The sequence below is a fragment of the Typopeltis vanoorti genome, chromosome 22 (assembly GCF_054136105.1).
Source record: "Typopeltis vanoorti isolate ZY-2024b chromosome 22, IOZ_Tvanoo_1.0, whole genome shotgun sequence".
NCBI classification, from domain to species: domain Eukaryota; kingdom Metazoa; phylum Arthropoda; class Arachnida; order Uropygi; family Thelyphonidae; genus Typopeltis; species Typopeltis vanoorti.
In genome coordinates this window covers 58,340,526-58,356,744 of record NC_143570.1, presented here as the reverse complement: position 1 = coordinate 58,356,744, position 16,219 = coordinate 58,340,526, and the positions used below count along the sequence as shown (strand labels likewise).

General features: G+C 34.7%; 2 protein-coding genes across 4 annotated transcripts in view; one reads left to right on the top strand and one right to left on the bottom strand.

The window, feature by feature from the left end:
• LOC150094439 (aladin-like) overlaps positions 1-16,203 on the bottom strand; it is a 401,031-nt gene extending 384,828 nt beyond the window's left edge. The window contains exon 1 of the mRNA XM_090412342.1: positions 16,066-16,203. The gene's annotated coding sequence lies outside the window, so the exon portion shown is untranslated. The remainder of the gene's footprint in view (positions 1-16,065) is intronic.
• The window catches only part of LOC150094438 (rho GTPase-activating protein 12-like), a 413,607-nt gene that overhangs the window by 93,860 nt on the left and 303,528 nt on the right, over positions 1-16,219 (top strand). The gene's annotated exons all lie outside the window — the stretch shown is intronic.

Sequence of the window (16,219 nt, the reverse complement as noted above, 5' to 3'; positions counted from 1 at the left end):
TATAATATAGCAAGTGTGGCATCCTGATTGGCAGTTAAGCTTATATTATGGTATATTAGCAAGTCATCCTGAGTTACTGCTGTTGTGTGTTTTAGTAAATTTTGTAGTTTGTTGTTGGTGGTAATATATTTAGAAGCACAGTTACCTCTGACTTAATAAATCTTCTCAAGTCAGTGTCAGGTCTATGTAATGTTTGATATGAGGAGAGATTGAGGGAATGCAAGTTGCAGGATCTTGTGAATGGAAACATTTTGCACACTGTTAAATTCATCCATGTTACAAAATAGACTGTTGATCATTTTGAATTTGTGTCACTTAATCTTTTAAGCTTTGCCACTTCAGTAAGGTTTCTTCGTCTTTCTCATCTTTCAGATGATATATTGAATCCCCTATGAACAAATTGCTGCCATCTTGCCCTATCACTGTCCATTCTGTGATCTCTTTGAAGCTGGATAATTGTGACCTTTCCTTCAGTGACTGTAGCCAGGTTATTTTTGGTCTCACTGTTGCTTATCTTCCTCCAGTGATTTCTTTCAAGGCTATGTTTGGCAATCTCTGAGAAGACATTCTCTTTAGATGTCCAAATCATCTTAATTTAGGATAAGGTGGTTAGTCCTATACTTAAATATATATACTTATGCATGTGGTTTCATTCAGTGTAACTGCCATCTCATGGCAGTAACATTCATATTATTGTCTGCAGTGAGTTCTAGAGCCTCCATAGCTCAGTTGGTTTAGATGAGTTCTCTGGCTGGAAAGGCCTGGGTTTGAGTCTTGTCTATGATGTGAGAAACCTTCATCAGGTATTTTCAATCAAATGGCGAGCCACTCAGTTTCATGCAAAGGTGGATGGTTTTTTCCTCCCAGAAACTCAGGTTTTTCATCCCTCAAAACAGGCACACTGGTCCCATGAACACACATCTATAGACATAAGACACTCCAGGAATAAAGATTAACCAACCTATTCCATCATAATTTGGTTTCAAACATCTGCACAGTGAAGTGTGAGCTTAAATCAGGAGGAGGAGGAGGAGCTATGGTTGATTTTTTGGGATGGGGAGGGGGTTACAAACTTTATTTGCTCATACCAGAGATTAACTCTTTCAAGAACTGGTCAAAGAAAGGCTTAGAAAAAATTCAGATAGTTGGTGACTAGATTTAAACTTCTGATTTTTCTTCAGATAGCCTAGTGTCATTAGATGCAATGTCATTTTCACAGAGCTATACATGTACCCTCACAAGAACTTAATGTCAGATATTTGGTATAAACATAAAGAAATGAATAGATATGATTAATTCATATGATTTTTATATTCATAGTTCAAGCATCTTCCATCCAATTCAAGAAGTAATTACTATGCTTGAGTATTTTGGCAAGTTCTGTTTTTTGTATTTATAATGAAAGAAATACAAAAACAGAACTTGCCAAGTTACTCAAGCACAGTAATTTATTCCAAGAAAGTACAAGAGCATATTTTACATTTTAACACTAAATATCCATTGGATATTTAGTATTACAATGTTATTGCACATAACATTCTAATGCAAAAGTGCTTCACTCACTGTGAGAAAGTTTTATATGGATGTGATAGGATCCCCCCCCCCAGAAAGTAGGGTTTTTTTTTTTTTTTTTTTCATCCCTGAAATCAGGAAAATTGGCTTGGAGTTAAAACAGTCCTCATTGTGTAAAATGCATCATCAAATTCCTGATATATACTGTCAAGGAGTGTACAAGATATAATAGTATTACATGAAAAATTTACATCATTGCTAACTTCTTATCTACAATTTTCCTCCAAATCAGTCTGTTACCTGTTAAGACTCCAATATTATCAGATCTAATATTACTGTCTTCTAAGGCACTTTTTGAATCCACCTATATCTTGATCTTTCTCTGGGTCTTTTTCCTGCCAACCTGGTAGAGAACACTTGTTTTGCTAATCTTTCCTCTCCCATTCTGTTTAAGTGACCATACCACCTAAAATTAGCTCTGTTAATTCATTCCTGGATGCTGACAATGTCAAGTTCTGTCCTAATATCCTCGTTTTTTATTATGATACTGCCATTGATGCCATCTGTTCATGCCCCTAATCATTCTCAAGACTCTCATATCTGCTGTCTCTAGTCCTTAGTCAAGTGTTTTATTTCTGACCCAGCTCTCAGATCCATAAATTAAAATTGGTTTGAACACTGTCTTGTATACAGCTAATTTACTGTTTTGGCTAATTTCTTTCTTATTCCATATAAATTTATTTAGTTGTCTTCCTGCCATACCAGCTTTGTTGATTCTGTTGTCTATTTCCATATTTAATTTACCATCCTCACTAAAAATTGTTCCCAAGTAGCTGAAATGTTTTACTTGTTCTATAGGTTCTTTATTCACAATGCAGGTGATATTTTCAATGTTTCTGCCTATTTTCATTGTCTTTGTCTTTTTAATGCTAACCTTCATACCATATCTATTACAACAGTTATTCAATTTAGTCAGGGAATCTTGCAGACATGTAGTGGATTTATTTAGAAGTATAACACCATCTTCATAAAGCAAAGAGCTGAGATTAACATCTCCAATTTGAATATTAGCTATAATACTACTTTCCTTCATAATGTGATCCATATAGATAATGAATAACAGAGGGGATAATGTACATCCTTGTCTCACACCAGATTTAACATTAAACCATCTTCCTGTACTTCCTTCAATTCTAACTGCTGACTTACAGCTCAAATAAAGACCAAGTATTGCTTGATATAATGTCCTATTGACACCATATAACTGTAGCATATTGAATAGCTTCTCTCTTGGCACCTTGTCATATGCCTTTTCCAGATCGACAAAACTTAAATACAGATCTTTGTTACATTCCCATTATTTCTCAACTAGCTGTCATAAGGTGAAAATCTGATCCTGACAGCCTCTATTTGGCCTGCATCCAGCTTGTTCTTCACCAAGCTTCTCTTCCACAATCCTTCTCAGGTATACTTGGATATATCTTACCAGGAACACTCAGTAATGAAATACCTCTGTAATTCTCACATTCAGTTTTATATATGGGTACTATGAGAGCTCTACTTCAATCATCTGGAATTCTTTTCCCTCTGTCCAGGCCTTCTGAACTATGCAGTGCAGCCACTGTAAGACTTTTATACCTCCATACTTGAGCATTTCTGGTTGAATAGCATCTACTCCTGCTTTCTTTCCACATTTCAGGCTTTTGATAGCCTTTTTCTACTTCAAGTGTGTATATGTATTCTATGTATCCTGACTGCATACCTCGTCAGTGTTTTGTTTACCACTGTACTGTCATCACTGCTAGTTTCATTTAGCAATTTTTTGAAGTAATTACTCCATACTTCAAGGATATCTTTTCTCCTGTTTTCATGTCACCTTTGTCATCTCTAATTCCTTTTACAGTACTCTTTCTCCATTTCTGACGAAGCTCAGAAATGGAGAAAAATTCATAGTTCAAGCATCTTAGTTCAGAACCTCCAGAATATCTTGCTACCTTCTTGATATTTATTTTCTATGTTCTTCCAAAAGTCCTCTCATGACTTTTGTTTAGCCAGTTTTACACAGTGTTTAGCTTTCTTACATTTGTCTCTGTATTCTCTAAGAGCACAAGATGACTTATTTGCCAGGAACTTTTGATATGCTTTCTTCTTTTCCCTCACTGCCTCTTTAACTTCCTATGCCCCCATGGAGTTCTGATTTTTCTATCCTTGCAGACAACCTCACCACATGCCTCTCTGGCTGAATCAGTCGGTGTTTTCTTCAGGGCTTGCCACTGAATCTCCAAGGTTTGGTTCCTGTTCTCAAACTCTTTCATTTTTTCTTGAATAATATTTGTGTGTTTTAGTCTGCAGTTCACATCTGAGAGCTGCTTAACTTTTATTCGCTTTAAAACTTTCTTACATGTTCTTCTTTTCAATATGGAATTCAATTTTATCCTGCTCAAGACTAAATAGTGATCACTTCCAATTTCAAATCCTCTTTACACTCTAGTGTCCTGTATCAGAGAGAAAACATCATTATCAACAATAATATAGTCAATGAGACTTTTCGTATTCCTTGCCCCTTCTCTCCATGTGAATTTGTGGACATGTTTATGTTGGAACATTGCGTTAGTAATAACCAGTCCATGTCCTGAGCAGAAATCCAGCAAGTATTTGCCATTATTATTAGCTTTGCTCTTTTCTCCAAATTTTCCAAAAATATTTTGGTATGTCTGACAATCATTTCCTACTCTGCTATGTAGATCCCCAACAAGGATCAACTTTTCCTTTTTCATTGTGTCAGTTGCTTTCTCTAAAGCCTCAAAAAATTCCTCCACTTCTACTTTAATAGAACCTTCTGTGGGACCATAGGCATGAATAAGTCTCGTAGTCCAGTTCCCCAATCTCATATTTGCCCACATCACTCTACTTGAGACTGCCTGCCATTCAAAAATAATTGCCCTATATTTAGCACTGAATACTATGGCTACTCCTTCTTTTCCTTGATTGTCATTGCCTGAATATAACATTTTGTATTTATTGCTCAGAAAGATCTCAGCTTTTTTGTTTAAGTCTACCCTATTATGTCGATCTGGTACTTATCTAATTGCTCAGCTAGCTGTTTGCCCTGGCTCCCTGGCGAAAACAACAGGGGCCTTGTTTAAGCTAAATCCCAAATTGCCAGCCCATCTTCGTTCATTCAGTATCTGGGTAGATACCTAACAGGGTGCACCATGAGAAGGTGAGGATTGGACATTAGGTCAGAAGCCCTTGTCGGTTCTCTGCATTCCTTTAAAGGCTATGTGGAGGTCTCCTCTCAGTTATATAGCTTTGATCCTTAAGCACCCCAGTGTTAAATACTTCAGCTATAATTCCAAACAATAACAGCTTGACTCATTGCAAGTTTCTGCTTCATGTGCAGAAATGTTCTAGAAGTAGTTAACCTTTTCAAAGTTTTTTTTTTGCAGAAGTTAAATTAACTCATTACAATCGATGTCCACTGTACCAAACACCATTATCAGATACTGATTATAACAATCTACTTAAACCGGTGACATTTCCATTCACATGTTGATGGATTCACCTTAGCAAGTGCTCTCTACAAGTTCACTATAGTTGAGAGTTGTGTACTTTAGATAAGTTGCTTAGAATTTTATTTTGTCCTCCATCTTCTCTCCTCTTCAACGAACTTATTTTCCTTTGTCACTTCAGAAAGGTTAACAAAAACATTACTGCTCTTTTATAATTCCCTTTCGTATTGTGCTTTTTCTTGTTTATTTTGTTTCCATACTTCCATGTTCAATTTACTATATTTTTTTAAAACTGGCCAAATATCCGAAATGTTTTACTAGTTTATTTAAGAAGCAGTTGGTGTTTAAATGTTTCTGCCTATTTTCATTGTCTTTTTCTTTATTGCTGATTTTCATACCAAATTTGTTATAGCAGTTGTTCAGTTTAATCAGGGAATCCTGTAGACTTTGTACTGGATTTTAGAAGTATAACATTATCTGTATAAAGTAAAGAGCTGAGATTAACATCTCCAATTTTGATATTAGGGCAGTGAAGGATAGGGATATTCACTTTCCGTCATAATGTGATTCATATTGATGATGAATAACAGTAGAGATTGTATGTGCTTGTATGTGTCCTTGTTGTATACCTGATTTTACATCAATTTTACTTGAAACCATCTTTCTGTATCTTCTTCAGTTCTAACTCCAAATTTACACAATTCAGATATAGACTGTATATTGTCAATATAATGTCCCATTTACATCATATAATTCTAGCATTTTGAACATCTTTTCTTTTAACATCTTGTCATATTCATGTTCCAGGTCTACAAAACTTAAGTACAGATTCTTGTTATATTTACATGATTTCTCAACTATTTGACTTAAGGTAAAAATCTAATCGTGACACCCTCTTTTTGGCCTGAACCAAGCTTGTTCTCCATGTTTCTGTTTCAGATTTCCCCCCCCCCTTCTCAAGTATATGCATACATAAATTATACCTGGAACGCTCACTGGAGAAATTTTTCCGTAATTGTCACATTTAGTTTTATAGATGGTTACTATGAGAGCTCTACTTAGTCATCTAGAATTTGACCTTTTGATCAAGTTTTTTAAGTTGCGTAACCACTATAAAACATTTATAGCTCCATATTATTGCTTGTTGAATACTCATCTATTCCAGCTGCCTTTCCATATTTCAGGTTTTTAATGGCTTTTATACATCAATTGCATATCTGATTGCATTCATCTTGTATGTTTTCTGTCACTAAGATTACATGTATAATTCATCAATCTGCCATAGTAATTACTCTAGAGCACTAAACAACTAGAATATTGTAATCTTTGAGTTTTTATGTCCCCTTTATCATCTCTGTTTCCTTTTACTTTATTCTACATATCTAAACTTTTTCAATAGCTTCCAGAAAATTTTTGGCTGCCCACTTCATAAATTATCTTCTAGGTTCTTAGTGAAGTCTTGCTGTAGCCTTTAATTATTTTTACAGATTGTTTCACTTTCTTAAATATTTTGTCTGTATTTTCTCCGAGCAAATGCTAACTTACTTGCTAGGAGGGATATTATTACTATCATAGAGGCTGCTCCATAGAGTCCAAAGACTTGCAGGAGACCCAAGATATCCACACAATCTATCATCTCTTTCCTTGAATCCACTAACAGAGAAAACACTTGCAACTGACTCTGGCTACCCATTCCACTCATTCACAACTCTCCTCTCCAAACAAAAAATCTAGTCCTCGTACCCCCATTAACCACACCTTTATTCAACTTCCAGGGATGACCTCTTGTTCTGGTCTCTCTCTAGCCAAGTGTTGAAACATTTTCCCTGCATCTGTCCTATAAAACTCTTTAAGAAACTTAAATGTTTCTATCATATCCTCTATTTTTCTCCTATCAACTAACTTCTGCAGTCCACACACTTTCAACCTATCCTCATAGGGAACATTCCACAGGCTACTCACCATCTTGGTCACTCACCTCTGAATCCTCTCCAAGAAACCCAGGGGACTACTCCAAGAAACATTCGGATTACTTGAGCACGGTAATCCAGATGTGGGTGTATCAAGACCTTATAAAGAGGAATAACAATTTCCTTATCTCTGCTTGTTAATGGGCTCTTCAATAGCCAAGTAATCTTATGGGGCTAGCTTAGCAATATGTCCTCTAAACTTTAACTTTCTGTCTACCACCACCCCTAAATCTCTAGCTTCATCTGTTTCCTGGAGTACAGTGCCTTCAATGTGATTACATGCTTGTAATCTGTTTATCCCAAAATACATAACTTGACATTTCTCGATATTGAACTGACACTCATTATCTTTTGTCCAACTGACAGCCTGTTTAATTCGTCCTGCAAGTTCTCCAAATATCCTTGATTAACTTATTAATCTACCTAATTTTATATCATCAGCTAACAACTGAATATATTCTTTTAGGTTATTTCGTATATAATTTATGTACAAATTAAACAGCAATGCCCACCACTGAACTTTGCTGCACACCACCTGTTTTTTGCCTCTATTTTGCCCCTCCATATACCACTTTTTGATATCTGTCCAGCAGCCACCCTGTTTTATCCACTTATCTAGTGTCATACTCATTCCTATTGTACAGATTGTAATTTGCATAACAGAGTTCCATGTGGTATTCTGTCAAATGCCTTTGCAAAATCCATCAAAATCATTATGTTGTAGCCATTTCCTTTATTCAACTCAGCTGTTATTCAATTACAAAAAGTTAGTAAATTACTAAGGCATGACTGCCCATTCACAAAGCCATGTTGATCCTCATACAGTATCATATTTTTATCTACCCATTCTTGAATTCTCTTTTTGACTAACTTTTCCAGTACTTTTATCACCACGCCTGAAATACTAATTGATCTATCATTTGCTACTGCAGTCTTAGAGCCTCCCTTATGTAAGGGAGTTTTTTTGCCCTCTCTCTCTCCACTCTCTTTGAACTCTACCAGAGCTGAGACTTAAAGAGCCTAGTCAAAGGCATTGTCATTTCCCTTGCACATTCTTGCAAAAAACCCTAGCTGATATCCCATCTAATCCCACAGCTGTATTTACATTGAGATTCTGCAATATCATAAGAATCTCCAATTCATCCACCTCTGTTTCCACATTAGTGTCTGTCACATAGGTTAAAGCAATAACCTCACTAGAATGATATATCCTTGCAAAGTGGTCACTCACTAACTGAACTATTTTATCTGCTTCTGTCTCCTCATGACCATCATCACTCTTTAAGGTTAATCTTCCATAGTCATTCCTGTTATTTGCCACATAACAAAAGAACTCTATGCAATTTCCTTTGGCCTACTGGGCTAAATTCTTCTCATAATCTGATTTTGCCTTCCTCTGCCAATGTGGTCACCTTTCTTGCCTGATCCTTGTACTGTTCATGAGTTTGCTGGCCACCTTTTTCTTTATATACCCTCCAAAGCATTTTCTTCTTCTGCAGCTTATGCTTAATAATATTACTCATCCATCTAATTCCTACCTGATTAACCTTCCTTGCCCTAGGTATACAATTTAATACTGCTTCCTCTAGATGACCCTTAACTATATCCCATGCACTACTAACAACCTTGCCCTGCAGTGTTTTATAAAACTTGTTCTTCTAAGGTTTTGCTTCCTAAGGAGGAAATTAGGGTTGGGAGGATACAAATACCCTACCACCCCTAGTCCCCTCCACGTGCTGCCTTAAGTAATTTTCTCTTAGTAGGTGTATAAATTCTATTTCCTTCCTGTCATGTGATCTTTCTTCCTTTCAGTCTATATCTTCATAGTTGAAGTCCCCATAATAATCACTCGAACTGTACTCATTGTGCTAATTTGGCGATGCATGTCTTCCAGCTCATCTGTAGAACTTCCTGGCCTATAGCAAAAACCAGCTGTATATTTTGTCTTATTGGCCTTAATCTCACACCAGACTGCTTCAAATGAACAACCACTCTCCTGCCTATCTCATTCTTTTTGGCTGCAATTCATCTGCTGTCATCAGCAGTACCCCCTCCCCTTATCCTGTCTTCTTTATATTCCCTGAAAATACTAAACCCTTCATATTCTGTTCCTGTAACTACATCATCTGCTGTTAGCCAAGTCTCACTAATGCCAATAACCTTTGCCGAAGTTGCACTAACCAATGCCCAAAACTCCTCCTCCTTGTTCCTGATACTTCTGGCATTAGGATATCGTAACTGCAGCATCCCTTTAGGCCCTCACCCACCTTTACTTTCTAAAGTAAAGGTGGGGGTTTTCAGTATTTTTGCTTGAGAGACTAGATTCCTCGCTTGATCTTTCTCATACTCACTGGCTTCATGGTTCACACAAACTCACTTGCTTCCACCCTAATTGCCTAAGTTTTCCTGAATTTGCACATCAGCATGCTTGGTGAATAAAGCTCTCTCTCTAGACACCTGACACCAAAACTATTTAGATGCAATTCATCAAACACAGAACACAAATCCACAAATCCTACATCATTCCTTCTGCACTATCTACATGTTAACTTATTGGCTATCAACACCCTCCTGCTCAGTTTGCCTTACTCATAGCGTAGTAGGAGACCTACAATCTGCATCTTCTCGTTTTTCAGTTCTGCCTCTTCTAACAACTCCTTTACATCCTCCCTCATAGTATATCGAATACTTTTCGCCTCTCAAATCATTTGTACCAACCAAGGCAGTGTCATTTTCTTAAACTTACCTTTTTGCATCCGGATGGCGTGTCTAATATCGTGAATTTTTTCACCTGGGAAACAGGATTTTGTCACACATTCGTTAAGTTCTCCCCTGATCATTGATCTCTGTACATAATTTTCTCTTTAACTTGTTTTTCTTGTTCGGTTGGTCTTTATTATTCCTTCAAACCACCTGCTTCTTTTTCTTTACAGCCCTGCTAATCTCTTGCTACTTCTGCAGTTATTTAGCAGAAATATGTTTTCTTCTTTTCCATGACTGCTTTATTAACTTCCTAAGTTCACCATGGTTTTTGATTTTTGATTTATCCTTGCAGACAGTTTCACCACCTGCTACTTTCTGAATCAGTTAATGTTTTTTCCAGCATCTGCCAGTGAGTCTTCAAGTTTTTTTTTTTTGGTTGTTGTTGTTATTTTAATGCTATTTGTATATTTAAGTCTACAGTTTATCTCTGAAAGCTGCACAAATTTGATTATTTTAAAAACTTTATTTCATATTTTGCTTTTCATTATTTTACTTATTTTTATCCTGCTCAGAACTAAATGATGATCACTTCCATGATGTCTCACTGTTAACATTAATAATAATTAACGAGACCTTCTTATTTCCTGTATCCTCTTTATATATTTGAATTTTTCATATCTATATTCTGCATGGTGTTAGTAATGACTAATCCATGTCATGAACAGAAATCCTGCAGGCACTTCTTATTGTTAGATTTAACAATAAGAAGTGCCTGCAGTTGATAGCTAATAAGTTTCCTGGAAAATTTCCATGTTACTCCTCTAATTAAATATTATTTTTTTTATGGCTAGTTAGCCTATTTTTGTTTAGGAGCGCTCCTTTTTTTATAATATCATTGGCTTTTTATTCAAATTTTAGGGCATTACTGATGTTTTATATGGACAGATATATGAAGAATATATATAGGAAGAAAAAAGTATATATATATATAGGTAGAAAAAACCCGATATGCCTTCTTGGAATGTTGCTGGCTGTCTTCTATTTTCAGCGGCATTCCGCCTTGTGGCGATGTACATTCATTGTTGAAGAAAGTAAGTATGACTGGACAGAAAGGGGATCGGAAAAGTGGGGTTTGAGAGATGCGGGAGAATTATTCTCCCGAATCTCTCAAACCCCACTCTTCTGACCCCCCCCCCCTTTCCATCCAGTCATATTTACATTCTTTCAACAATGAATATACATCGCCATATGCCGGGATGCTGCTAAAAAAAGAAGACAGCCAGCAACATTCCATGAAGGTATGTCTGGTTTTTTTTCTTCCTATATATTCTTCATATATCTGTCCATATAAAACATCAGTAATCTCCCCTAAAATTTGAGTAAAAAGCCAAACAAAAATAGGCTTAACTAGCCATTAAAAAAAAAAATGTTTTAAAATGTTTTTGTCTGGTGCTCGCTTTTTTTATGCTGTTTAAATCTTTAATGAAGACTGAGCTTTTGGTTTTTTTGTCAGCTGCCTTCAATAATGACTTGAAAAATTCCTACACTTATTCCTCAGCATAACCTTCTGTAGGACCACAGACACAAATAAGTCTTGTTCTTCAATTCCTGTTTTTGATGTTTGCCCACATCACCCTTCTTAATCTTGGCATGATATTCAAGAAAATCATCCTTGTGTTTTGTTTTAAAATTTGAGACATAAGAGGAAGAATTCATCATAAAATATTACTGGAATCACTTGCATTTAATTTAAATGTATTTTTTTATAAAATTTTTGACTAAGTGTCATAGCTATCATCAATTGAAAGTATGGGATATCATGTGCACTGTTGGCTGCAGTAGTATAGTTCCATCTGATAAAGAAAAAAATTAATTACAAATTAATTCACATATGAATAGTGAGTATTAGTCAGTGTAACCTCCCAAAATTGAGAAAGTTTTAGGCATTCGTTCTTGTTCAGGTTTGGGTTGTGAATCTTCAGTTTGTGCTGTCAGCTAAACAGCTGACAGCACAAACTGTACAGATAGAAGGAACAGTTATGGAGTCTCCCCCTTTCCCCAACTCTAGCTTCCCCCAACTTTATGGAACATTTCGAAGAACATATTCTGGGTTTACTGAATATTTCCTATAATTCAGTAAACCCAAAAATTGTCTTCCTTTTCTAGATGTTCTCGTTCTACATCAACCAAATGGTAGTCTAAAGTTCTCAATATATAGAAAACCAACTCATACTGGTAAATACATTGATTCTAACTCACATCATCACTTTGTCAGAAATATGGTGTAATCAAATCTTTATTCAACAGAGCTCATAAAATATGATCTACAGATTCTCTTCTAAACAAAGAACTGTTTATTATCAGAACTTTCTTTATCTCTAATGATTATAATGCAGCAAAAACTATGGCTGTTGTCTTAACCTACCTTGAGAAGAAATTACCTGAAATTGTATTCTATAAGTTAAAGGGCTTTCAGAAAAATGGCAACATTACGTTGACAGATTAAAGTCCCTTTTCATCCAGTTTGCAAACTTAATATCTTCCTTATCTCGCTTAAACACATACCCTCTTTCTTATCCTAGAGTTTACAGAATCCCTTGCTCTTGCAGCTTATGTCATTATGAACAGACTGGTTGTTCTGCACGAATTCGCCCTGATGAACATTATTATTATTTTATTATTATATAATGCCTCCAGGGAGTCCAGTGACTCATCGAGGGAGGGCACTCTACAACTCTGTCCCCACTGCTCAATCCACCAACTACCATCATCTACACCAGTGCCATCTACCACCCATCATCATCACTAGTATTTTCACAGACAATCACAAACATCCATGCCCATAGCGGGATTTGAACCCACATCCTTTTGGCTGGAGAGTAGATATACTGACCACTCAGCCAACCAGGCTGGCAGTCACATCTGGAATACATTTCTCTTAAAGAATCCAACCTATCTGGTTTAGCAAGCCACACATTATCTACAAAACACAGGATTCAGTGGGATAAAAGCAAAGTGTCACACAAAAGTTATTTTCTTATGGAAAGACTATAAGAAAAGCTGTGAAGCGTTCACAACCTAAACCTGAACAAGAATGATTGCCTAAAGCTTTCTCATTTTTTGGGAAGTTATATTGATCAATACTCACCATTCATGTATTCCTTAATTTGCACTTAATTTTTTGTTTATATTTATAAATAGTTTATTAACTAAATTATTTATTGTAATTTTTTGGATGTCTATTAATTCAGCTGGAGCTATTCTCCTGCAGTTGATTGTGTACATAATATTATGCACTTCCAATTGAATTGTTGTACTCTTTTTTTGTGTTTTCCTATAATTGTATTGATAATGGCTATGAAACTTAGCCTAAAATTTTACAATGATAAAGGCATTTAAATTAAACGTGATTCTGGTAATATTTTATGATGTATCCTCATGTTTAATATTAAATGCTATAGTTGCTCCTTTTTGTGATCATTGTTTGTTGAATATAACATCTTGTATTTGCTATTCAGAAGAATCTCACTTGTTCCATCTTCTTTTTTATTCATACTTTACACCGATGGTGCCCATGTTGAATTCTTCTGTTGAGTTGGAGTTTATTCCAATGGCTAACTTTTTGCTGTTTACTCTGGTTCCCTGAAGAAAACAGTGAATCCTTGTTTAACTGGGAAATAACATAGGTTTTTGTATGAAATTCAATAATTTTGTACCAACATTTTGTTTTGGTTTAAGCCAATACAGAATGCAGTTTGGTCAGCTGAATTCCAAATTGCTAGCCCATTCCAGTTCATTTAGTATCCTAGTAGATATTATACCTGCTAATGTAGCACAGTGTGAGGTGAGAATTAGATTTTAGATTAGAAGCCTCAGTCGGTTCTCTGCACATTCCTTAAGATTGTGGAGGTCTCTCTTCCCAGTTATCTGACTGAATCTTATGTTCTAATAAAGCAAGCTTTCTTTATTTTGCTTAAATGGTAAAAAGATTACCAAACTGTAATATTATTATATGCATTTCTGTATATATAATACATAGAAAGGCATTTCGGTTTAAATTTAAAAAATAACTGATTCATTGAAGCTGGCATATAAATTATCTTTGTGTTTATCTACAGTCCATAATATAAAAATTGAAGAAACTCTGCTCTTCACTTTATGCAGATAAAGTAAAGAGCAGAGTTTAACAAACAAAAATCTTTGGAGATTTATACTGTTATTAGACTTTTAGACGACCATCTCTTTAGGACTTGTAACTAAGTTGAATAACTGAACTGCTGAAATAAATTCTGGTATGAAAAGAAGTGCTGAAATTATATTGATAAGCCAGTTGAGTAAATTTTTATGGAGTAAGACAAAAATTGGCTGTTCATGCCAATTTTAATTTATGGAAAAGAACTAGGCTACATTCATTCAAGACTTCAGATATTACTAGGAAACTTCATAGGAATGATTAGATGACATCAGTATAATATCAAAAATGAAGATATACTGATCCTGACATCATTAGCATTCACAAATGTGTAAGGCTGAGCTTATCTAAAATGGGTAATTTAAGTAGAATGGGAACAGTAGCAAAACAGATTACGATAATAAAATGAACCAAATAATAACAAACATCTTTGGAGATTTATACTGTTATTAGACATTTAGACGACCAGAATATAAGATTTGACACTTAGAGACATGACAAATAGCAAATTAATTTTGAAAAAAAATTATCAATATGATAATTTTTTTCAAAGTAAAAACATAATCATTCAGTACTCAAAGTAGTCGCTACCCATCAAGAAATCTTGAGGGGAATATCAGAAATTTGATGACAATAATTTAAATAGCCATAGCTTGCAGTTTTGGAGAAAATTCTTATGACTGCTCCAGAGAAATGTGGTATAGAAGAAAATTGTATTGGTTGAATTTCAAGGCAAATGTTATAAGACAGTAGCAGTTGCTAGTCAAGTTTTAACAGGTTTTGGGAAAACTAGCTTTACACCAGGTCATTTGAACAGTAGCATGAAAGCATTTGTAGAAGTGCAGAAAGTAAGAATTTTTGTAAAATTGGTGTGAATTAGTAAAGTAATCATTAACTTGACTGCTAGTTTAAACCTTACTTCAATTTTACTGTTGAAGTGCTGGAGTACCTCTTCAAAAATTCTGATCTACAAAATCACTCTAAATCTCACTGAGTGACCCTAAAAGATCGCCACTAAACTCATCACGCCTGACCTGAATCACTCCAGGATAGGAAATTCAGCAGTGGCTCCACTTCATGACAGGAAAAAAAGCCTGCCACTAAGCTGAGTTACTCTTGGTGGCAGGCTTAGAGTAGCTCAGCAATCAAGCAGGCTCAGAGATGAACATTATTAAATGTCATTAGTGGTAGCCAGACCCAAGAATATTCCAAGGTTAAATTAATGCAGGTCTTATATTTTCCATAATAAAGTAGGTAAAAACTTTATTATTAAAATACTCTGACTTAGAGATAGTTGTAGAAAGTTTTTCTACTTGGTTACAAAGCAAATTAAATTTGACAAGAAACTGAATTCTTATTTAATCATTTACCCAAGTGTAAGTAAACAAAGTGTATGCATGAAGTATGTTCATGACTAGGTTATTCTTCATGTGTAAACTTTTTTTTTAAAATTCATAATTTTTTTCATAAAATGCATTTTTCTGAATTAAAGTGCATTATTTTATAAACCCTTTGTTTGCTGAATAGTTAAATTTTGAATGCTCTTGTTGATCAGCAAATGGGGAATTCACTAATAAAGAATTCATTGCAGTTAGTACTTTTTTTTTTTTTTATACTTTTGGTGTTATAATGCCTACTTGGAAAATATAAAATTATTTAATTTTTCACCTAAACTGAATTTTCAGATTTTATATTATAGTAAAATAGGAGGGGGGGGGGCGAAACAATATTCTATTCAAGTAACATAATGCTTTACTAAACATATGCATGTATCCTAATTTTGAAATATAGGTAAAATTCCAGAAATTTTTTACAATGTTTTCCAATATTTACATATAAATATTTTCCTATTATCTCTGTGTTTGCACATTTAATGTAAACTGAATATTTACATTCTTGCCAAATGACTGTATAGACTAAAATTTTTACAGGCAGATTAACTGTTAAAATAAAAGTTGCATCAGTATTACTTTATTACTTATATTATAAGTATTACTTATTATTATTATAAGTATTACTTACTATATTAAAGTTTGGCTATGTAACAAAATTCATTTTTAAGTTTATTGCAATTTAAACATTGCAATAAATTTAAAATTTTGCTGATGTTTTTTGTGAAACATGTGGACATCAATATGTTAACTCTACAAATAATAATGTTTTTTTTTTTACTCACTCCTAAGAGAATTCCTTCTGTATTCAATAAACTTCATTTATCTTCAGTAGATAAGGTAAAGTGCACTGATTAATTCCAGTCACTCTCCTGAGAAAATTTGACTCAGGCAGTTCAGTGTAATATTTAGCTTTAGAGTGGTGTAGCTTCTTCTGAT